This window comes from Pleurodeles waltl, chromosome 4_2 (assembly GCF_031143425.1).
Source record: "Pleurodeles waltl isolate 20211129_DDA chromosome 4_2, aPleWal1.hap1.20221129, whole genome shotgun sequence".
Lineage (NCBI taxonomy): Eukaryota > Metazoa > Chordata > Amphibia > Caudata > Salamandridae > Pleurodeles > Pleurodeles waltl.
This window is the reverse complement of record NC_090443.1, coordinates 658,257,771-658,282,725: the sequence shown is the minus strand read 5'-3', so window position 1 is coordinate 658,282,725 and position 24,955 is coordinate 658,257,771. Positions and strand designations below refer to the sequence as shown.

Here is a 24,955-nt window from a genome sequence, read left to right as displayed (position 1 = left end):
CTTTGACTCTCCTCACATATACATTTTTAGGTTTGCGCATGCGTATTGCTTGCAAGACGCTGTAGTAGTTACAAAAGGGCTCAGAGCCCCGTCCATATCACGTCTGTGTCTTTCACTGGTTCGTGGGCTTACCTTTTAAAATATGCTTGCTTTCATTAGTGGAAGGCATGCATACGTCATGCCTTTTCCGGTGGTTAGCCCTCCTCGAGCACAGCGACCAAATACTGAAAAACATACAAGACTCGCTGTTTTCCGTCCGGTTTGTTGACTACTATTTCTCTTTTTTCGCAGTGCGATCTCGCTTGGCAGAAGTTGAGCGCTTTGCATGACAATGACCCTCTTACATAGTTAATTGCACTTTTGCCGGTTACGTAGATAATTGCACTTTTGCCGGTAGGTTTCACTACGAGTGAACTGTAGCAGCGAGATCACGCTCTTTTTTTCCATTTAATGAGGCAAGAAAAGTCCGGTTGGGAGTTTACAACTGCTAATAGCAGTAACTCGAAGAAACGCGAGACCCATTGCATTGCAAATGCTTGTTTTTTATTGTAATAGGGATTGTATTTTGTAACTTTTTAGAATAATTAAAGATTGTTACCTTTTTGCAAATATTTTTTTTGTATTGTGTTTTTTTTATTGATGTTATGACAGAAAAATGTAGCGGCTACTCCACACCTACCCAAATCTTGGAGCCTATTATTAGGCTCTATCTGAAACTATTGCATACTAACTTATATGTTGAAGCCGCAATGTCCATGTCCAGGATACCTCCTGAACCTCAAGTATGGGACTAAGGAATGGTACAACAATTTTCAGCTCATAGTCAATGGTACCTCTTCAGCACTTGACTCTCAGTAGTCGCTTGGTTTTAGCAGTCCAAGGCTTCTTGGGGTGGGAGCAGGGGGAGAAGGTAGATGCAGAGGGCTGAACAAAGGCATACATCTCAAAATACATTCAGCAGCAGCAATAAATGATTGCCCAGTCAAAAACTTGCTTTTATGAAAAAAGGATCATTTATAAACCAACACAAAGTGGAATATAGCATACGAAAGCAATACAAATAGTGCCCTAAGGTCTGGGTTCTGGTCTTCAATGAGCAGGAGCCTGTGTCTCACTGCCCTCTCACTTGAGGTAGGGGTTATTGCCCATTCACTATAGGTGACCTTCAGGTTAGCCCCCACTAGTAGTCTGAGTCTCAGGAGCCCCACTTGGATGCTTTTAAAAGTCAAAAGTGTTCCAGCGGCTGAAGCTATGTGGCAAGAACAAATTCCTTCAGGGTCTTCCGGTCGTATGATCAGTCTTACCCACTCTGCAGGGGTTCCATTCTCTGGGAACATATCACTCACAGATATTGTTGAGAGCTGCAGTGGATACTGTTGGTGAGTAACACTTGCGGTTCAGGGAGTGTCTGGGTGTCCAATGTACTTCCTCCAGTGGGACAGTAAGCCCCTTTGATCTGCCCCACAGATGGGGAGGGTTGACTGCTTCGGTTCTGATCCTAACTGGGGGCTCAGGCCTACACAGGTCACCACGGGGGCCTCTCTGTTCAACAATGTCCTGTCCCAAGCAACGGTCCTTGTCCTTTTCAGTTGTCTGGAGCTTCAAAGTCATGACTGACGTAGTGCCGCTCTCACTTTCTTATGCATACAGAATAGGGAGAGTCACTAAGCTAGTGTTGACTTTGAAGCCAACAGGCAAGGAATCACTACTTGATTCACAGAATTACTTTCTTTCTTGAAATCTGGCAATTGCCACTCCCATGTCTGTATGGATACAGACGAGGGAGTTTGAGCCAACAGGCAAAGGATTACTATTTGATTTACCACAGAATTACTTGCCTACTGTAAAACTAAAAGTGAATGATTTACATACACTAAATAGTCCTCATGAAGCCAGATACCTCACAAAACATGTTGGCCTTTTATGGTGATTAACATTTTGGACTAAATAAATCTTTCTCTAATGTGGAAAAAATGTATGGTGCTCCTTGCTCGTTTATTCTGTAGTGTGAAATATCATAGCTGGGAAAATTGGTATATTTTTTTGAAGAAGGAGCACATGCCGGTCTAATGGTTTGAGTTTGGCTAAACATGATTCCATGGGATAAAGTACCTCATGCCATACATTATAAAGATACTGCAAGTCACAGAAGAGTTCCATGACCTTAAGGAGGAATGACGCCGGAGGCTGAGTAACTTTATGAGATTATGGAACTCCAAGGTGACTTGTAATATCCTTATCATGTACTGCTGGGGATACAATATTCCTTATAATGCATGGTCACACTGTCACAGTTTCCCACAATACACTCCAATCCATGCTGCATAGCTTTTTCATATGAAAGAGAGGATAGAAAATTAAAAACAGGATCTTTATTGCCAAATTAAGCGCATCACAAAAAGGAGGTATTTGTTGCAAAAAGATGGTGGAATTAGTTTAATACAAGTTGTCTTTTTTGTGAAAAAAAGAAAAGGCACAATAGCTTGGAATGTGTAGAAACATGCAGAAAGATTACAACTTTACTAGTATCAAGAAGTGCACATAATAATAAATAAACATGTTGCCATAAATATCTCCTTTGTGCTTTCCACTGTGCAGCTCGAAAAAACAGAACAAAAGGAAGAACACCCACATTCACTTCTCATTCTCTAAACAGCTGCTTTAATTATACTACATGACCGGACCTGCCTTTCTTCTTGGCGTCTTGCTCTGGAAGCAAGCACTGTGATATCAGAACATAACTGTAATATGATGTTACAGTTGTTATCACACCTGACCTTGGTGAGTAACCTTAGAATGGGACGGGAATAGGCCAATGAACTTTTTGACTTGCAATTAGGATGATCCCACCATAAATCCAGTCTAACAGATCAATAAAAATAACATTAGTAATCAATTATCAATAGGAGTCAGTAATTGTCACACACCATGACTTTTCAGCCATGAATAACCACACCTTTGGGTAAAAGTTAGAATATTTATTTCCCTTTATTAACAATGCTAAAGTCACGTAAATTAATCTCAGTATCAAATGATAAACATATAAGAACAGTACAATCTGGCCAAACCTATGACAGAAATGCAATCTGATCAAAGCTTGAACTAATACGCTTTCTAGAGTTATGGTGCAAATCAACAATAAGAACAGTTGCTCAAATGCTATCACATACATTAGGATTCAGCAGAGTAAAACATCAAATATTATTTCAGAAGCTTGATTCTTATTAGTGAAGTTCTAACTAACCCTAGATTAGAATTAGCATGTTGGGCATCATGCAAAAAGAATTTATACACACAAATGTAGAAAAACATCTAGCTATGGCACTACAAAAATAGTGCAGTTGGTACCTAGAAAGAAAATCAAGCAAGGAACGCAAACATAATTGACATATTACCCATCCACAGAATGGATCAGCATATGGCTACAGTCTTCGCCCTAAGGACATCTGTTAGTCAGCAAGGCTTCTGGTCTCAGCATTGGGTTAAGAATATGACAAAGTATTTTAGCATTAAAGTTAAGCATGTCTCAAGACGCTCAATAAGTCAGTAACCTTTCAGTCAAAAAATGGATATCATCCTCTATTGTAGTCCCATTAAGTTAAATCTCCTAAAGTTACTCCCCAATTCCCTATTGGCTGAAGAATCGCACGTTTTTACTTTGTCCAATAGAATTATCAGTTCCCATCAGCAGTTTCTTGAAGTTCATGGTCTGTGTGTTTACGATTGGTTTATTTGCAATGTCCTCATCCATCCAGCTCATCTGGTAACAATATTTTTGCAGCTAATACTCCAGTCAGTATGTTCCATTGTCTTTGTGGCTGGGAAAGTTAGTCTAACACATGTTATAATTACAAATTTGCTTCTAGCAGGAACAGCATCATCTAGCAAGCAGTTCTCACGGAAAAAAGACTATAGGTATGAACGCATTAGGTCAGCATAATAGGAAAATAAAATTTCAGCTCCCTACACAGACATTTTATTGACGTTTAAGAAATACAACTTGACATGAGGCCGTGCAAGTAGGCCAAGGCTTCTGCTAAGTTAAGGCTTTTACTTAATAAAGTTAATACATAACCCTAAATATGATGCATTACTACATTTTTCATACATAAGCTCAATTCTTTATTTTAATAAAGCATTAATAAGTACACTTTGTGAACATTGGAAGCCACTTTTCGCGGGCACATTTTCAATGTGTGCACTATTTTCTCTTAATTACTAAATTTCCTAAGCAAATTCAACTCTCAAATACATTAGTATTTCGGTACTATTTCTTTGTTAAACTCCTGCGCTAGCACAGTTGAGGCCTGGCCTAAGTTCTGGGTGCATTTCTAGCACTGTTTATCCAGACTAAAACTTGACTCTTGCACCCCTAGTCTTATAGAGTCGGTTAGAAATGGAGTTTCTGGTTGTAAGATTATGCATCCTGTACAAGCAGGAAACACCACTGTAGTAATGGTAAGTCAGATACACACTTTAAATTTAGCTGTGCTCACCCTCTGGTAGCTTGGCACGGAGCTGGTAGGCTTAACGTAATAGGCAATGTGTAAAGTATATGTGCAACACACACACACACACACACACACACACAAACACAAACATGATGAAAACACCACAAACCTCGGGTCACTGCATTGCCATTGGGCTCCATTGAAGTGAATGAGAAGCATTGTCATCGAGTCATGCAGAGTGCCGTCGTCAAGCAATGTAGGCTGTGGATCTGATGTCATTGAGCAGCCTCTGTGGCTAAGGGCGATACGGCAAAATCTTACACACACTCGAGCAATGCTTTGGTTTTTACTGGAATCAGCTGCAGAACTGACTTCTGAGGCCCAGGACTGGAGAAGGGCACCTCCGGCAAGGGTTGGACTCACAAATAGCAGAGCCCAGCTGTTAGAAATGAGGTCTCTAGTTGGCAGAGGTATACACCCTTGTCCAAGTAGGGACCACAATCCTAGTCGGGTAAGCTACACACAATCCAAAATATCCTGTGCCCACCCTCTGGTAGCTTGGCACTGAGCAGTCAGGCTTAACTTAGAAGGCAATGTGTAAAGTATTTGTGCAATAAACCATGCAGTAACACACTGAAAACACCACAAAAATACTTCACACAGTTTTAGAAAAATATGAGATATGTATCTGAATAAATTAAGGTCAAAACGATCAAGATTTGATAATCACAAATTGAAATATCACTTTGATAATAATAATAAGAGTCTCAAGTTCTTAAAAGCAACAATTGTCTCTTGCAAGCACAAAGTACCTGGCATGCATCAAAATTACACGCACAGAGACCGCAGAGGAGGAGATGTGTGGAAAACGAAGGGTGTGTGTCTGATTTCAGGGCGCACACAGACGATGCGTTGATTATTTTCTGCGCGGCAAGGACTTTGCTTTGAATTCGGGTGTGCAGCCTTGAATCCTCTTTGCTATGCAGGGTCTTTTGACGCCCAGGGACGATGCGTGGAAGTCCTGGGAGGCCAGCACGGCAGCAGTGCAACATCAAGACGGCAGTCCTCCACAGCAAAGCAGTCTAGGTGAGTCCTTTGAGCAGCCAGGCAGCTCCTCTTGGCAGGTTGCAGGATCTGGTGCAGAGTATCTGTCCCAGGAAGTGTCTAAATTGGTAGGGTCAGGGACCCAGTTTATATACCCAAAAGTGCCTTTGAAGTGGGGGAGACTTCAAAGAGTGGTTTTGAAGTGCACAAGGTCTCCTTTCAGTACAACCCTGTCTGCCAGGGTCCCAGTAGGGGGATTGGCAGTCTATTGTGTGAGGGCAGACCACTGTCCTTTGAAATGTAAGTGTCAGGCCCTCCACCCTTCCAGCCCAGGAAGACCCATTCAGTATGCATATGTGTGCAGGTGTGACTGAGCATCCTGTGTTTGTGATTGTCTGGGTGAAATGCACAAGGGAGCTGTCAACCAGCCCAGCCCAGACGTGGATTGGAGACTGGCTGTAAGGCATAGAAGGATTTTAAGTGCAGAGAAATGCTCACTTTCTAAAAGTGACATTTTAAAAATAGTAATATAAAATCCATCCTCACCAGTCAGCAGGATTTTGTATTACCATTCTGGCCATACTGAATATGACCTGTCTACCCCTTTTTGATGAGAACCTACCACTCAAACAGAATATGAGGGTATCCCTAATGTTAGCCTATGAAAGGAGCAGGCCTCACAGTAGTGGAAAACAAATTTAAGAGTTCACATGTGTAAACTTAAGTAACCACATCCCTGCAGGTTCTTAGCCCATTCTTCAGGATTAAAGGCTTCAGTAAAGTGTGTCTGTCAGTTATCAGTGCGGGACAACAGCATAATAGTTGTATCAGGGATTCTGTAACATGCATGCATAAACGACACTGCTGCTGCCCCTTTTCGATTTCCCAGTGCACTCTGAACTCCCATAGCGGTGGCACTAGGATTCTCATAAAGAGTATATTTGTTTTTTAAGGCCGTCCTGCCCATTGGGGACTTTACATATGACTGATGAACTGCTGCCTTCTATGACTGAAGCAAGGCTAGTACCCTTAAATTGTGCATTACTGCTTGTATGATGAGCGTTTTAGACAGCTGCCTACCTTGAGTTTTTAAGATGCTCCTCAGCTGATTGAGAGTTACCGGCATATATTGTGTGAGTCCAGAATTCAAGCGAAAAGTGTTAAGAGCAATCTGCAAGTAGTTTGACCACGGCTTGATCATTCTTTAAAGATAGCCTGCAATGCACATTTCATTTTACCTTCTTTAGCAGAGTCAACCTGATAGTTCTGTTTTACAATAGCCATTTTGCACTTGATTTCCTGGCTTAATTGCTCAAACTCCATGTGCAATTGGGTGTGTATTTTGGCAATCCAAAAATCTTCCTATAAGCGGCACTGCTCGAGAATATTTAATAGCATCCCAGGAAAGGCAAGATGCCTGTAATTTATAGCCGGTCGTAATTTAGCACGGATTGCTATGCAGATTCCTTCTGTGGTAGGGCTATGCAAGTTTTGATGAAATTTTGCTGGTCCAAATGTTGTTTTTGCTGCCTTTTCTTCTATGGCTTTGGACTGTAGCAATGCTTTACTTGTATCAGACAGCCATATGCCCAGATCATTATATTCGTTAGTTGGGGCATTATATTGAGCAGCCATAGGTTCCATTTCTAGTGATTTTTTTTTTGCGCTGCTCGAAGATCAGAACCTTAGTTTTTGCTGCATTGGCTGTTAGGCAGTTCTTAGTGTTTTAAGTAGAAAGTATTCTTAAAGCCCTTTGCATTCCAAAGCGTGTGTGGTCAAGAATGACAAGGTCATCTGCATATTGTATAATTGGTAGTTTTAATGACCCAATTTTTGGTGGAAAATAATTCCGCTTGGATAGTGCCAGCCATAGCAGTGGTGTAGAGGTTAAACAGCATGGGTGCTATTATGCTCCACTGTTTTTACCCTTTGATTGTATTTATTCTTGTGGAAACATAGGGTTTGGGACAGTTTGATTTGGACCCACGTGTCCGTATAGAAGGAGATTATTGTGTTTAATACTTTTTTTTATATCCCCCAATCAACAAGCTCTGCCTATAAGATGTTGCGATCAAGGCCATCAAATGGCTCTCTGTAATCTATGAAGTATGCATATAGTGTACTTGACGCATTTTTTTTTTTTTTGCTGATTTACTCGCCAAGTATGACAGGACTATTACATTATTCATAGTAGACATTTGAGAGCGAAACCCTGTCTGATAGTATGGGATTATATTATTATTGTTACCCAATTCTCCAATTTCCGCAGTAGGACTTTTTGCAAAGGCTTTCCCCTCCACATCCAATAGAACAATTTGCCTTTAGTTTTCTGATTTTGAGGAGTCACCGTTTTAGGTTGAGCACCCAAGCGCTCTGACGTGTTGTAATCTCTGTGGGCTTTTAACCACACCCTCCTCATGCCTATCACTATCACTCGTTCCTGGGCTTGCCTTTCAAAAATCCTTTGGTATCATTGGTAAATGCATTCCGTTTGTCCCTCCTTCAGGTAGTTTTGTTACTGCCTTGGCCATCGACTCTTACATGAATAATTGCATGTTTGCCGATACGTTTGACTGTGAGCAGACTTCTTTTTACTTTTGTGTTTCTCCTTCGTGCTCATGCTCATGGCGTCTATGGCGCTTTGCAATGGCTTGCTTATGTCAACTGTTTTACTTTTAATTTTTCATTTATGTGACAAGAAAACCCCAATTAGGAATTTACAATGCTAATAGCTCTAACTCAAACATACGCAAGACCCTTTGCATTTCAAATGTTTATGTATTGGATGCAGAAGGGAACCTCTCCATGATGTAGGAATGTTATATTACAAAATGCAGTCTTGGAAGTAGTGTCCAAAAGTCTGCAGCATCCCTAAAGATATTCCCTGATAAGCCATTTGGCCCAAGTGCACTGTTTTTGCGTATTGTTTGGAGTCTTGTTTTTGTTTCCTCCACTGTTGGGTGGATTGGTTAATCGGCATGATCTTCAGATTCATACCCTGATTGCATATTCCAGAGGGCGAAGGTTGGTTCAGGGCCTATGTACCAAATGTAACAAGATTTGTGTATTGTTCTGCAGAAACAACATTTATTTTGCTGATTGCTGTGTTACTGATGCCATTGACGTAGTCCCAAAACTTTTCTTGACATAGTTTTCTAGGTTTTGTTCTTGCCTCTCTGGGCTCCTTTTTAGCAAGAGCTCCTTTGTTCCTCCAGTATCTGTTTCCTGCTTTCTGACACTGCTTTTTTTTCTTTGGTTTTGCTTTCTGTCATTTCTGTGCATTTTGTGTTGAGGTTTTATGGGAGTTTGTGAGTTGTTTGTGGGTTTGTTCTTTATGAGCATCGAGTGCAAATCTCTTGTTGTTTTGTCCCAGACTTCCATTTCTGTTTTAGATTGATGGTTGTGCGGCACTGAATTGTGTTGCTCCTTCCATTTCCTATATTGCATTTCGCTACCTAAACCTCACTTGATTCTTGTAGCTAGTGGATTTGCCCCGGGGTCCAAGAGGAAGCCGTCTGATTGAGTTACATGTTGCAGCTCAGATTAATTTCGATATACTACAGATGATGATCACTTTTTCTTCAGCTTTGAACATTAATTTAATTGATCTTCCATGCAGTTGGGTACTCATGAAGAGATAATTCAGTGTAGAGAGGTTTTTTTTTTAAATGTGAGCAACCATTTTCCATGTAAATCACCTTGCCAGTCGCATGAATGCAGGTTGATTCATTAATACAGACTTCATAGGACTTCCGGTGAACGTCTTTCTGATGCAATTCAAGGTGTCCCAAGTGTCTTGTGTTGAAGTCCACTACCAAGAGAACTTTGTAGCCGGGCTGCTCGCAGAAGTCGTCAACAGTCTTCTTTCTGCCTTTGCATGGAATGATGTAAGCGTTAAATAATAGAGATTTGCGTGCCATTTAGAGCTAGGCCAAAAATGTCTAATACCTATATGTCATTCCTTGATGTTTTTATCTTGTTTATTCCTAGTTGTAAGTCAAACCTTACAAAAAGATTGAACAAACAACAGACGCCCTTCTAAAGTTGTTCTTCATCTGCACAATGTTGTTTACCGTGTGAAACCCGGGGATTGTCAGTGGTTTTGTTTTCCTTATTTCCTGTAAACAGATGAGTTCACCGGTAGTTAAAAACTCTTGGGCTTCTTTTTTGTAGAACAGTATCCCGTCCAGCAACATTCCAGCTTATCAATTTGCTAACTTCCCTGGTCTCATGTTTGGTCTTTTGTGTCATTTTAGGTGCCCAGTGTGCCTTCAGGGACAGAATTCAAAACAGCCGATGGCCAAACCCACCTGCTTCGTAATCCCTTGCTATGTCATTTATCATAGGTGCCCTGTAGGTTTTCCTGCCCTTTGTATTTGTTCGGTGCACTTCTTTATTATCACCTCAAATGGGTGATGCAGATTGTTTTGTTTCTTTTAGTATGCTCCTTGTTTCCTTAGGTTCGGACGTCTTGGCCCTTTGTTTATTGATTAATATATGTGTGTATTTTTCGCAAGCATGTTCACTGATGAAAATTCCTCAGTCTTTAATAAGCTTATGTTCCTTTAGTATGTTGTTCATATCGCATATGACCCTGCCACGTAGTTGTGGTTGTCTCTTTTGCACCGATGTTGGGTATTGTTTTGAAATGAATAGCCACTAAGTGCTAAGAGCAAAGGTATGTCAAAGATGGTATGTTTTTAGAAGGCATAATATATTTGATCTGCTTAGAATGTTGCAAGCTCCTCTTGAACCAAACTGAGGTGGAAAAATCGGTGGGCTCAGTTTCGCTGGATGAGTAGTTTATTGTTTTTAATTAGATTTTTCAAAAAAAAGCTGTACATTAGGAGAAATATGAACAATATGACAATAAGACCATATTATGACAAAAAATAGCTAATTGAGTAACATTTAAATCGACAGTTATCATAGAGAGCTCATATCAAAGATTGAGTTTTGTGAGCGCGCCCGGCCTTATTTGGTATTTGGGTATTTATCTGTAAGGGGACGCTTTAGAGGTTCGATGGAAGTCTTTGACTCGCTAAAAGTGTTCCACCATGGACACAAATTTTACTTGTGACATAACCAGTAACAGTAAAACTTGGTTTAACAAATCATTATCAGAAACTCTGAGTCAGTAAACTTTGCACACCATGGCCCATGTGACCATGAATACCCACACCTTTTGGTGAAGTTAGAAAGTTTATTTCCCTAGATTAACAATGCTCATATCACATAGAGTAATCTCAAAACCAACTGATAAACATATACGAACAGCACAGGTTGACCAAAACGGCGGAAAAACCTCAATCTAACCAAAGCATTTAACATAAAACATTCAAGAATTCCCATACAAATTAATAACAACAATAGCTGAACAGTAGAAATGACATACATCTAGACTTGACAGGTGAATAAAATTAATCCTTTGTTAATAACATTTGATTTAACATGGACACACTAACTAACCCTCTAGTTCGAATGGCATGTTTGGCTTTCATGCAAAAAGAAAATTAGGCAAAAGTTAATTTGGAAAACATCTAGCTGTGGCTCTATATAAAATAGCGGTTGGTACCTAAAAGAAAAAAACAAATTCTGTAATAAAGACCATTTCATTTTGTTATACCTCTCCTGAATTGATCAGCAAGTTTAGACATCTTTGTCAGTTGGACATCCATCTGTTCAGCGTTGGCAGGGGAAAGTGAAGGGGGTTGGCTCAGCCATGATTGGGCTCTAAGTTTAAAAAAAAAAATCTCTTTATTAGTTTTGATACAGTCACGCAGAGCGAAATAATCACATGCAGCAACAAGTGAAAGATGTAGATACAGAGATAAGGGTTATACTAATCAAAAATAGTGCAATTGAAAAAACAACATTTAACTGTGCCACATAACGAGAGTTAGTGTTTAAGTGTAATTTGCAAGAGTGGGGCACCATCATTTGATTCTCTGAGCAGTTGCGCCATGGTGAATTAGCGTATAGTTCTTTGTCCTCTAAGTGTGCAGAGCAGCGCTGAGTGGTAATGCTGGTAGAGTGATGCAGTATACATCACAAATGACTGGGGCGGATGAGGAAGTCCAAATAGCCTCATGCAGGTGGACGCAGGAGCAGCAGTGTGGCACACCCCAGGGGAGCTGGAAAATTCACACCGACAGGGTGCTGAAAACCCAAGAGCAGAGGGATTTTGTGTCTGTCTAATGTGGCGATGGCCTCGGGGTATTCAGGGTGGTCGTGTGTCATTTTTAGCTTCAATGTGTACAATTAAGGCATTCCAAATTTGAAAGCCTCCATCTGCCAGCCTCCTGAACTGTAAAAGCCGCAGAGTTTGGGCCTCTGCATGGGACCACCAAAGCAGGTTGTGTAGCCACTTGGTGTAGCTAGGGGTGTGTGGAGCCTTCCAATGAGTTGCTGTTAAACGTTTAAAAGTTATGAAGGCAAAATCAATAAATCTATGTAGTTGTTTGTCCCCTTTGGTGTGACAAAGCAGTCCCAGCAAGCAAGACTCTGGGTCGGGCATCAGAACATGGTCAGTAATTTCCGCAACCATTTCGGTGATGCGTCGCCATGCCGTCGCCAGCGGTGGGCAATCCCATACCATATGATAAAAATCCGCTATTGGTTTCGCGCATCGAGGGCATGTGGGGTCCAATGTAGGAAACATGTGTTTTATGCGGGAGTGGGACAGGTAGGAGTGGTGTACATAGTTAAATTGGGTGTATTGGAGCCTAGGGTTCAGAGAAACACATTAAACAGAAGAAAGCGCTGCTTTCCAAGCCGACTGCGACAGGGGAGCAGGGAGTACTGCATCCCAGCAAGATCGTGTAAGTTCCAACAACATAGAATATAGCTGTGATATCACTCTTTTGGTGACCCTAATAGAAAGGATCAGCGTGAGAATCTGTGGCGTCTGGGGTTTGTCATCTCCTGTGTCCCATTAAAGTCACAGTGAATGCCGTATTGTGCAATATGTCAGAAAGGCGCCAGCATGTATCCCCGTGCTCTCCGTCAGTTCACCAAACATTAATAGTGAAGCATCCGAGTAGAAATCACCCACTTTCTCAAGACCCGCTTCCCACCATGGGGCCATGTTGTGGTGCACTAGCAGGTCACGGGCTCTAGGCAAATGTAACAGTGGGATCAGAGGTGAGTATGGTAAATTAGGACCCCTTCCATGGACATAGCACAGGCAGCATGTCTTAGCAGTGTCCAATATGACGTTACCACGAGGTGTGGGGCTTGCCTTTTCTAATAACCAAGCCAGCAATGGTGTTGGTGCAAGTGTGTCCATCATCACTTTTTTCTCTGCTGTGTGATGTTCCCCTATCCAACCGATAGGCCATTGTAGCTGGACGGCAGCGTAATACAATTTGAAGTTAGGCATACCTAAACACCCATTATCCTGTGTGTATTGGGTCGTGGTTAACTCTACGCAGTGTCTGTTTTTTCCCCATAATAAATTGGTTGTTATATTCTGTAGGGACTTAAAGAATGAGCGAGGGAGAACAACTGGTAGCCTTGCAAAGTGGTTTAATAATCGAGGAAGGATGAGCATTTTGGCTATACCTACTCTGCCCATGGATGATATGGGAGAGATCCGCAAAGGGGGAGCGAACCCCATATAGAACGAATAACTCTATCTATGTAGCCCTCTCTAATGTCCTCCATCGAATGATACACATGTATTCCCAAATGTATGACACCATGGTAAGTGGGACTCTGGTAAGTCCGGTTGGAGATCTAGGGGGACAGGATTTAAGGGGAAAATACAGTATTTAGACCAGTTTACTTGCAGACCCAAAAAAATTTATGCAAAGGTATCTAATGTGTCCATTACCCCCGGCATAGAGATCATGTGGTCTTGCAAGTAAATCAAGGCGTCGTCTGCATATAGGTACATAATGTGGTGTGTGTGTGTAGCTCCGGAATGCCCCACAGATGTGCGTGTTTGCGAAGATTGGCGGCCAGGGACTCTATAGCTATGGCAAACATTAGTTGAGAGAGCGGGTACCCCTGTCAAGTGCCCCTCTGTATGGGGAATGGGTCTGAGATGATTTGCCCCGTCTTAACTCTAGCTGATGGGCTAGAGTATAATGTCGTGATCCATGCTGTATACCCTTGGCCGAATCCTATTGCGCCCAGTGTTTTGATGAGGAAGTCCCAGCTCAGCGTATTGAACACCTTCTCTATGTCTAACAATATGGCTACTCCACGATGGTAGGTCCCTAAATTGTTGTGCAATATGCGAAGCAATCTCTTGATGTTCAGGAAGGTGTTTCTGCCTGTTATAAATCCGGACTGATCTTCATGGATCAGTTGTGGAATAAATGGGAGGAGTCTATTAGCTAGTATTTTCCCAAGCACATTACAATCCGTGTTCAGCAGGGAGAGAGGGTGATATGACCTGACATCAAGAGGATCTCGGCCAGACTTCGGGAGCACCGCTATAAGGGCCTCACATAAAGAACCCAGTTGTCGCCCACTGTTGTGCGCTTCATTAAACATATTGAGCATGGGCTGCAAGAGGTGGCTTGCCTGTGTCGCATAATATTCTATTGGCAAGCCATCTGTGCCAGGTGCCTTATTTTGGGCCATTTGGGTCAGTGCAAGACGTATCTCTTCCATGCAGATGGGGCCATCAAGTGCATCCGCCGGTTCTGGCTGCAGGCACCTCAGAGGGAGAGAGTCGAGGAAGCCAGCTACTCGTCCTGTCGGGGGGCGGAGGGGAACACTTATAGTTTCTGATAGTAGGCATAGAAAGCTTCATTAATCGCCACTTGGGTGTTCACTATCACGCCAGAGCCCATTTGATTGCCCCTATGGGTAAATGCTGGGGGGCATCTCAGACCAGCCAAGCCAGCAGGCAGCCCAATCTGTCTCCCTCTGTGCGTTGTCATGTCATGTAATCGTGTTTGCCTAATCTAGCATCAGCCTCCCTATGTCTGGCCCGCAAGGAGCTAAGTTCCCCGGGTGGTGCCTCACCTCTAGCCGCAGCAACCTCCTCTGCCCGCAATTTAGACTCCAATGCTGCTAGCTCCTGAACCAATTCCCGCCGGACCCCCACAGAAGCTGCCATACATTGGCCACGTTTCACCACTTTATGTGCGGCGCATTCTGTCGCCCGGAGCGTTGTCATGCTATTGTGTGAGAAGTAAGTGGATAAGCATGTGGTGAGCGCTTCACAAAAGGGGGGTCAGATAATGCCTCTACTTGCAAGCGCCACGTAGGTATCTGTGTGTTCGGGCGGCCCCAACCTAAGACCACTCGTAACGGACCGTGATCTGACGCAGTGTGTGCCAGGTAATCAGAGCCCTGAACCTTATGCACCATTTTTGATGGTGCCAAAATCAGATCTATTCTGATGTGTAGGTTATGGAAGGGATAGTAAAAGGAATATTCACGCTATGTTGGATGTCACATTCGCCATATGTCAAATAGCCGTTTTTCACTCTCCAGGCCTCAAACTCATGAGAAATGTGTCTACTCGGTGCAGTCGGTAGTCAGGGAGAAGGAGCGGTCAAGGTGGACCTCAAGGACACAGTTGAAGTCTCCCCCCCATATGCTCTCCCCAGCAGGGTCCCGAAGCAGCCCAGCTGTCATTGTATTTAAGAAACTTCTTTGATTAGTGTTGGGTGTGTATAGTGCCACAAGGGACAGGGGTACGCCATCAAGGTAGCCCTCGGTTACTACATATTTACCGTTGGGGTCCACTTGTGTGTGGTCAACCATGTAGGGCACTCCGGGGGCAATCCAAACTGGCACGCCCCAGGCGAATGATGAGGAGGTGCTTCCAAAGGCTTGACCTTTCCAGCTACAGCGTAGTCTCCCTAGGGTGGACTCTGACAAGTGTGTTTCCTGCAGCATGGCTATATGCACTAGGTAGCGCTTCAGGTATGCGTGTATACGCTGTCACTTTCGTGGTGGGGCCATTCCCCTTACGTTCCATGTGACCACATTGTAGTGTGGTGTATGTGCTCGTGTCTGTGTAGTCATGTCTGTGTAGTAATGTGAGTCAGTGATGGATCCCATGGATTCTGGTCCGCATCCGTCCAAACAAGACCTGTCTGTGCCCACCTCCCTAAAGTCTGTGATCCCGGCCCCTTCCCTTCTCTCTAAGCATGATTAGTGGCAATAACAAAGCAAACCGATGGGAATGTAAAAGGAAAAACCTGCACAAGTCTAACAAGGAACCAACATTATGAGTCACTAACAACGTACATTTAAAGATAAAACGTAGCCTGCGAGCAGGTATGGGGAACAACTGGTCCATGCGGAATAAGGCGCAGGGGGTGAAAGCCAGGTAGTAAGATCTCTGCTCCCGGCCATCCGGAGAGCAGCTCGAGTCCTGACGCCCTTTGGCTCCGCCAGGGGATCCTGGGGACCAACCCAAAGACCTGACATTGCCTGACCGTGGGCCAGGGAGGGCAGTCAATTTCCAGCCAGGGAGTTAACAGAGGGCTACCCATAGCATGATTCCCAACAATGTAAGAAGCTTAGTTCAGATATCATCTGCAGAGCGTGGGGTGGGCAGCTGGCCGCGGGGGAGTCCTCGGAATCAGAGCAGCCTCCCCGATCAGTGTCTGTGCCCATGGGCTCCTGTAGCGTAGAGAATGGGTTAGCCACGAACTGTGTGGTCTTGCGTAACAATCGAGAACGTTCCTCCACCGCCTGGGCTGGGGTGGGCTTGGCCCTCATCCATGCCCGGCGTTTACGTTTCCCCTTGGGAGTCATCCATTGCTCCCCTGTATCTTCCAGGTGCGTAGGTTGAGCGAGTCCTTTGGCATGAAGTCACGTCCAGGCGTCTTCTGAGGAGGCAAAAATCTGTACTTTGGAGCCATCTTGTACACGTGGTTTCGCAGGGTACAGAAGGGCGTACTTGATGTTATGGTCTCAGAGGCTTTGCTTCACCTGATAGAAGGAGCTGCGTTTCTTTTGGACTTCAGCAGGGAAGTCCGAGTAGGCAGATATTAGTGCATTTTCAATCCTCTGCGGTCCATTTTACGGAATAGCTGAAGCACAAGATCCCTATCTCGGTAATTGAGCAAGCGGGCCATTAATGGGCGAGGGTGTGCTCCCGGCGGTGGAGGCCTGCCCGGAACTCTGTGTGCTCATTCCACCGAGAAGAATTTCGATATTTTATCCTGTAGAACTGTATCTGCAAGCCACTGTTCCAGGAACAATTCAGTGTCGGAGCCCTCTGCCCGTTCCAGAAATCCCACCAGGCGGATGTTGTTGCACCGCGACCTCCCCTCTGCATCCTCCGCTCTGCACCTCAGAGTGTCCACTTCCGTAGATAATTGAAGCATCTTCTCTTGAAGTTCCTTCATGGTGGGATTTAGCTCAGCCACTTCTTTATGCGTTTCCGTGACTCTCTTGGTCAATATGCGATGGTCGGCTCGTAGTAAATTAACATCCAGTGTTACAGCGTAATTTTTTTGCCTCCAGGGTGTTTTTATGGCGTCTAATATGGCCGGTAGTACCTTTTCAAATTGCGCTGTGTGAATGTGTAGCATGGCATCCATTTGCTGTAATGCCAAAGGAGGTTACGTCGAGGCCTGCAGGTGGGGTTTATGGCGTGGCCATAGTCGCCGCCGGCGTCCTAGCAGACTTTGGCTAGCCCATCCGAACACCAAATGTTGGAGGGGCCCCCTGGTGTCGCCCGTCCACTGGCACGCCGGGTAGCGTGGCGCAAACAGGGTTTGTCAGGGGGGCGGCGGCAAGCGTCCCCTGGGGCGGCCACGGATCCCAAAGAGGCCCCGGTCCCCGGACAGGTTTAGAACTACTATATAGGGCTGATTGAGGTGATCGCCTGATATCTCTTGTGTCTGCCAGGCTGTGGTACAGTCTAATTGCGGAGTATCACAGGCGTATTACAGCTTCACTGTCGGGGAGGCGCAGAGAAGATGTTGCCATCCGTTGCCTCCTCGTTGTAGCACTAACTGGGGGTCTCGTCCAGGCCGGCCCCAGGGCTTGGTCAGTTTATTGTGCCCTGCAATCCGATTCTGACTGGATCTCTCCTGTGGCCCTCCAACCCCTTTGCCAGGGTGTAAGAACCAGTCATCTAGCTGATGGGCTGAGCCTGTCAGCATCAGATTACTGCTGCGGCCCTCTGGTCCACGATCAGGCAGTATGGACTTTCCCAAGTGCCCCGCTCCTCGTCCGTCCAGCGCAGTGCAGGCCGTGGCCCAAAGAGTGCAGCCAAGGCACAGCTCCCTGGCCCAGAACCGCCGTCCACACAGGTGTGGGCCCGCACCCCTTCAGCGACCGTCAACGACGAGTCACACACCTCCTGATTGCCTCCAGCCGCTCACCCCAAACGGGTTGGCGTCCCGCACTAGCGGTGTTTTCCAGTGCGCTTACCGGGGCTAGCGCATGACTTCACCGTGGGGACGCAGCCTCGGCCCTCTCATCGTCTCCTCCTCCGATCGCGCCCCACCGTGGTCCGACACCTTCAGGGGTGACCAAGGGGCGACAAGCTTCGCAGCGACCTGCCGGGAGAGCCGTAGATCACCTATGTACAGGAGATTTCTTTTGGCTGGGAGCGGAGCTCCGAACTACGCTGCTGCTCCGGTCGCCATCTTGGCCATACCCAATGATTGGGCTCTAAGTTAACTGAACCAACTTAGAAAGGGCATCAACCTAAGGAAACAGCATCAATAGCATTAACAATAAATAATAGCAATAACTACACGGTGAGACTAAAGGAAAGGGTATATGGAACTGCTCTGCTCCTTGCAAGTGCTGTCAGGATAAGTGAAATCCACAGAGTAATTTCTCGAGCCATTATTGGTCAGAACATCAGATGTTCACAGTAGAACCAATAAACATTATTTCTTAAATCTGTAAAATAGTTAGACAGTCTTTTACACGTCGATGATTGGCTCCTCTTCTCCCGTTCCCATCACCAGTTTTCATCAGGTAACTTTTAGTTGCAATTCATATCTCCAGTCAGTGAAGCCATTGTCATGTAATGGGAACGTTAGCTTCTCACGCACCAAAGATACAAATTTATCTGTAGCTAGTACATCGCATTACCGCAGACAGTTCTCACAAGAATGTTTAATGCATCATCTAGGGTAACGTTGCAACATTACAAATCTATTTGTTCAGCACTGTGTGAAGAAAGAACAAGTGTAAATTCTGCTTGAGACAGAAAACATTTACGAACATTTATTTATGCCATGAAGCTTAACATGACACTTAGTCGACTAGGCCCAAAACTTCACAATCACTCTATACCTAGTAAAATTAAGCAAATAAATTTTATTAACATGTTAGTATGGTCCACTAATACCTTTAATTCTATATGTGCATATTATTTCTAAGCAGTTAATAGTATATATATTTTTTTTGTTGTGCACGTTATGGTTGCCATCTAGGTGGGCACATTTTCCAGACACTAGATTTCTATATTTTAGTGTAATTCATGTCCATATTTGGCTACTAATCAATACAGATTTATTATTAATTAATTCAGCTTTCACAATCTTTCCTCTGATGACTGAATGTGTCATCAGACCCTATGTCACATAACACAAATTTTTGTTATTCTAAAATTGTATTTCTTCATAACGTCTGACGTTTTCCCTCCTTCTCCAGTGTTCATCAAAATATCTGCTTCTCAAATTTTCCAATTATATTTTCTCCCTCCTCTGATCATTTTTCATTCTCTGTCTTTTAATTATAGTGTACAATTTGTAGGCTCCCATGAGGCAAATGATACAAATTATAACAATCAACACTGGTTTCAACATTATCCCTATGATACCATTTCCCAGGCTACCCAGCCAATTTCCCAAAGCAGTAAAACCTTCACCCACATTTTCCTAAACCCCAGATTCTTTTAGAACTTTTAAGTCAGAGTTGATGTTAGTCAGATTATTAATAAAGCTTTTAATTTCTCTACTGTTTTCGGGGGTATACGTGCAACAATGTTGCGATTACAGCTTTGTACAGACTCCCACCTCCTTTGCTAAAAGGATGTCTAGCACTAGATGGTTCTGAAGAGTCATAGAATGTATCACAGCCATTTCAGTGTCCACTAAGACCATGGCTTGAGAAAAACTAGCCAACATGTTATCCACAATAGTAGATAACTTTAGAATTTGCAAGGAATTTAGAATAACTCCCACTGAGGGAATAATCACTCCAAATATATCTCCAGTTAGGCCAGAATAAGATTCTCTCTTTGGTCTCGCAAGGTGTAATTTATTTAGGTTAGGTGTCTCGATCTGTTTCCCAAGTTGATAAATCTTTTGGAAAACAATTCCCAAATAACATGTGCCATACCATCCTCTTGGAACGCGGTAATAGGCATTCTGTCCACAGATATAGTAAACCCCAGGAATCGTTGAGTCTTTTCCATTCAGCATACAAGTCCATTTACTCTGGAAAAGAAACACGTGTCGGCATTCACTTGTTTCCACTAATAAAGTGTCAGTTCTGGATTGCGGTCCATATATACAAAGCTTTCCTACATGTTGTGCATCTAAAGCTAAATTCCCTTGTGTTTTAGTTTCACTAAATGCATGGTCATTTCTAAATGTCCTTTTCACTAACCCCTTTACCTATTTTCTCTTTCAATGCCTTTCTCCTGGCATCAGTATGATCTAGAAAACTCTTTTCTACTGGTATAAGCAAGCATGTGAGGTTATTTCTGTGCACGTACGCTGTGCCAAATGTTAGTGTAGGTTCAAAGAAACCTCTCACTAATTCTATATCCTTTTCCCTAGCTAGGCTATTCAAGTATTTTATAATAGGAACAAAAGAAAATATTAAATCATGATTTGAGTAAAAATACTGTATGTATTCTTGGTCATAAAACCTTGTTCATAAAAGACTGCAACTAATTCCATACATTAGTGGCAAACTAGTGTAAGTTATTCCTTCTTCCCCTGATGAAGGAATTTGCATGCCAACATAACACTCACATTCATTGTTTTGACACATTCATACAGCAAGCTATAGAAAACATTAGAAGAAAGATCTCCTTGTGACCTATCTACTTGCAAATATCTCTCATCATGCCTAAACTTGTCTAATTCTGTAAGTGTAGTAATTTCTACAGAAGAGATGTGATTAACTTCAGCTTTACTGAGAAAGCTCATGCTCGCAATCAGTAGCAAACATACTATCATGCATACAACTGCTAAGCCAATACCTATATATTTACAGTACGTATTGTTTCTAACCTGCTTGTTGTGATTATCCATGATCTGTAAAGAATCAGAAAGTAGAAAAAAACTCAACTATGCAGCTAAAAAAAACAAAAAAAATCTTCCATCTTCTCTTCAGTTATTTACTGCTTTCAGTCTGTTCTCCATAGCTTCTGTCAAAAATCAGTGACTGTGGTCAAAAATCAGTTCAGTAGCTTGTCAAATCAGTTTATTTCAAAGTCTTTTCAGGTTATCTTTAATGCAGTCTGGATAAGTCAAATCTCTAAAGTAATTTCTCGAAGCCGTCATTGGTCAGAACGTCGGATGTTCACAGCAGAACCAATAAACATTATTTCTTAAATCTTTGATATAGGTAGACAGTCTTTCACACGCCGATGATTGGCTCCTCTTCTCCCGTTCCCATCACCAGTTTTGGTCAGGTAACTTTTAGTTGCAATTCATAACTCCAGTCAGTGAAGCCATTGTCATGTCCTAGGAATGTTAGCTTCTCATGCACCAAAGATACAAATGTATCTGCAGCTAGTACATCACATTACAGCAGACAGTTCTCTAAAGAAAGTTTAAGACATCATCTAGTTTAACGTTGCAACTTTACACATCTATTTGGTCAGCACTGTGTGAAAAAAAACAAGTGTAAATTCTGCTTGAGACAGAAAACATTTACGAACATTTATTTATGCCATGAAGCTTAACATGAGGCTTTGTCGACCACGCCCACAACTTCACAATCACTCTATGCCTCGTAAAATTAAGCAAATACATTTCATTAACATGTTAGTATGGCCCACTAATACCTTTAACTCTATATGTGCATGTTATTTCAAAACAGTTAAAACTCTTTCTTTATTAATATTGTACACGTTATGGTTGCCATCTAGGTGGGCACATTTTCCAAACACTCGATTCCTCTATTTTAGTATAATTTATGTCAGTCCTTGGCTACTAATCAATGCTGATTTATTATTAATTAATTCAGCTTTCACAGTTTTAAATAGAGATATAAAGTTTATACAGTGCCTGACCTTCCCTCCTTTGTTCCCTGCATCCATATTTATGTCTTGCTCCATCTTACTTTACTTCTTTCTTTCCATTCTTTCTCTACTTGCTCCACCCATCTATCCTTCTTTCTGTCTTTGCCATGAGTTCAACAGTACTTCCATTTATCCTGCTTCCGTTTTATCCATCCTTCGTTCTGTCCATCTTTGTCTTTCTTTCCTTTTGTTTCCATCCATCCAGCATCCACCCTTTTCTCTATTCACCTTTTTCCCAATCCCCCCTTCATTTTCCTCTCCATTTACCTACCTCCTCAGCCATCAGTTGATTGTCTCTTTTTCTTCGTCTCATCTCCCTTCCCTCTAAATTTTAAACAGGTGCCGCTCAGGCTAGGACTGCACAGTGCATGGTGAGCAAGCTTTCAAAACCAGTTTGAAAAATCTGATACCTATGTGCTAGTTTACAGTATAGTTACTTAGCTGGTGGCTGCGTGGTCCAAACAACAATGACCTACTTGGTAACAGCAATTCCTCAATATGTGGAATACCAAAGAATCAACACAAACACCAGTAATTTATAAATAGCTCGAAACATTCATTTAGCTACAATTTCTCAACTAAACATTGATTTTTCATTTTGAGATCATCACAGCAATGTTTTATGTCTACAAGCGTGCTTAGGATTTTCTTTTCAGACCTTATTAGCATGACCTCAAAATTGTTGTTGCCAAGCTATGGAACGCAGCTTTGTTTTCATCAGTTTATTTTTCAAAAATGATCATTCAACATTCTTTCTGGTGATAGGGACCATAAAAAATACATCTTTCCTTGAGTGTGTGCATCTGTTTCTGAGAGAGCATGAAAAAGTGAACCCGCTTGTAAGAAACAGGTGGGGAGAAAGATAATGACATTAGAAAGAGAAGGCTCAGTGTAAACGAAGCTAGGTTTGTGAGGAGGGGACATATGTGGGATTTGCGAGCGAAATGAGAATTTCTGAGAGGAGTTTTGCATGCAGCAGCAGCTTTTCCTCTACTTCGCCCCCGCCAGCAGCAGCAGCAGCTACAAAACTTGAAAAATAAAACAATAATAAACCATGTTTCATTTTTCAAGGGGGTAGGGCCATGGGCGATGACAGGCACGGTGGGGGAGTGGTGTGAACTCCTCTCAGTGCACATGTGGGTTTGGTCGGCATCTCAGGGCAAAGCCAGGGTGCAGAGGCCAATCCTGACACTGCGTCAGGATTGGCTGGAGGGCAGGCTGGGAGCCTGTGCCTGCAGTGAGTGAAGCCAGAAGAGCGGTGATACGGTGAGCGTCTGGTAAGTGTTTTCTTTTATTTTTTATTTGTTTTTTTGTTGTCTTTTTGTTTTGTGCCCCCGCCCCGACAGCAGCCGCCCCTGGTTATGTGTGCATGTGTTTATGAAGGGAGCATTTCATTGACAGATGAAAGTACGAGGGCGCTTGACAGTGAAATTAGGATGGTATAAGGAGTGTGTGGGACAGAAAAAAGGGTCTTTGAGAGAAGGGTGTGAAGCAAAGGTGAATCTAGAAGATGTGTGAAAGGAAGAAGTGATAAACTGATGTTTGAGATACAGTAGTGAGCCCTATATTTTTAGGAGGAAGTGGTGATGGGGTTCAGTTGTCCCACCTTAAGGGGGACACTAATAGGGTACTTGTATATTAAAGTCTTGTTCTGCATAAAGTATTGAATAATCAAACTGTTTTTCTCTTCTGTTTGTGAATTGGATAATATGAAATGTAAAATTAATTAGTAGATGTATTTGATGTACAGGGGGCAGTTTTGTTGCTTTCAATATTATTTGGTATTAAGGTCTACTTAGAGGTGACTTACTAATACAACAAAAAGGGTTATTTTCACAGGTCACATTTGTATTTTTAGACCTACAGAGACAGGCTATAAGGGTTGGCGTGCAGTCATGTTTTCACTGTCGCTCTAGTGACATTTAACATGCAGGCCCTCGGTACACTATGTAAAATACTAGAGGCTTATAGGAAAAATGAAATATGCTAATTAGTAAAGCTAATTTCAACATGTTTTAGGGGTCAGAGTACATGCCCTGGGCCTCATTAGCAAGTTCCAGTAACCAGAGTAAATAAAACCAGCAGCATCAGTCCTAAAAATATGGTGGTGATAATTCACAAACAGGCATTTTCCTATAGAATGAAAAGTGTGAAAAATGTGAAAGAGGATTATATGTGAGATGGAGAAAGGGATGTGGGTGGTTCAGAAAAAAAAGTGTAAGGTTCTTGTATTAAAGTAAAGGTCGTGGATTAATTATACAAAAGGGAGTATACAGTATGTGAGAAAGATGACTGAGATACATTAGAGCAGTGAACATTTTTAAGCAAGAGAATATTAGGTGGATGCTAAGCCTGATACAAGTAGAGAGTATCATATTGAGTGCAAGCACTAAATGTGTCCATTTGCTAGAATGGGCAGTACAGAAAACCATATTTTGAGCTATAAAAAGTAAAAAATCTTGTGATAACCTTAGGTGTTACAGAGACAGAAGTAGTAGAGGTAAGTAAGAAAAAGAGAGTGGGTGTGTGAAAGCTAGAGGGGGCAAGGGTGTGTGAAAAACGGGAAAAGTTTGACAGAGGTAGGTACAACATATTAAAGTGTAATAGAAAAGAGTGAGAGAGGGGCAGCAGTGAATGGGGAGCTTGAGGAAGTTGAGAGTAAGCAAAAAGGGTAAAAAGGCCAATGAAGGTGAAGTAAGAGAAAATGAGAAGAGTCCATGGACAGATAGATAAGTAAGCCAAAGAGACGCACATGAGTGAGAGGGAGGGAAAGACTGAGAAAGACGAAAAAAAGGTAGAAAAGGAGAGAATGGATAGATGTGGGGGCTGGATAGGGAGCGTGTGAGGGAGAGGAATATCTGACAGAGAAAGGGGTTATACAGAGACAAAACGAGATATAGTGGGGGGGCGGAGAGATTTTTATTTTTGACCTTTTATCTTTAAACTGGCCTTACTGGTCTTGTTAGCAATCTTCATGTCCACCCTCCCCTGCCACACCATGACTACAGAAGGTCTTTGTATTGTTATACAAAGGTCCAACGCTTTTACAACTGTTCATGTGAACAGCTGCAATTAGACCTGAAGAAAGTGACAGCAGTAAGATTGCAGTATATGACGCCAGGAGATACAGCAGTGACAAACATCTTTGAGTGACAGCAATAGGACTTTCAGGATGCAGACGTGGAATATCACCTGAGGATGGTGCCAGAACTTACAAAATTACTCATCCACTTACACAATCTCCTCAGCGATTTAA

At 42.8% G+C, this 24,955-nt stretch overlaps 1 protein-coding gene across 2 annotated transcripts in view; it reads left to right on the top strand.

Moving 5' to 3' along the window:
• Positions 1–24,955, top strand: part of LOC138293160 (interferon-induced protein 44-like) — a 260,617-nt gene that overhangs the window by 2,543 nt on the left and 233,119 nt on the right. Inside the window, exon 2 of one of the 2 annotated variants that reach the window (XM_069232218.1) lies at positions 5,438–5,537. The exons of the other annotated variant lie outside the window; for it this stretch is intronic. The gene's annotated coding sequence lies outside the window, so the exon portion shown is untranslated. The remainder of the gene's footprint in view (positions 1–5,437; positions 5,538–24,955) is intronic. 2 annotated transcript variants of the gene reach the window in all.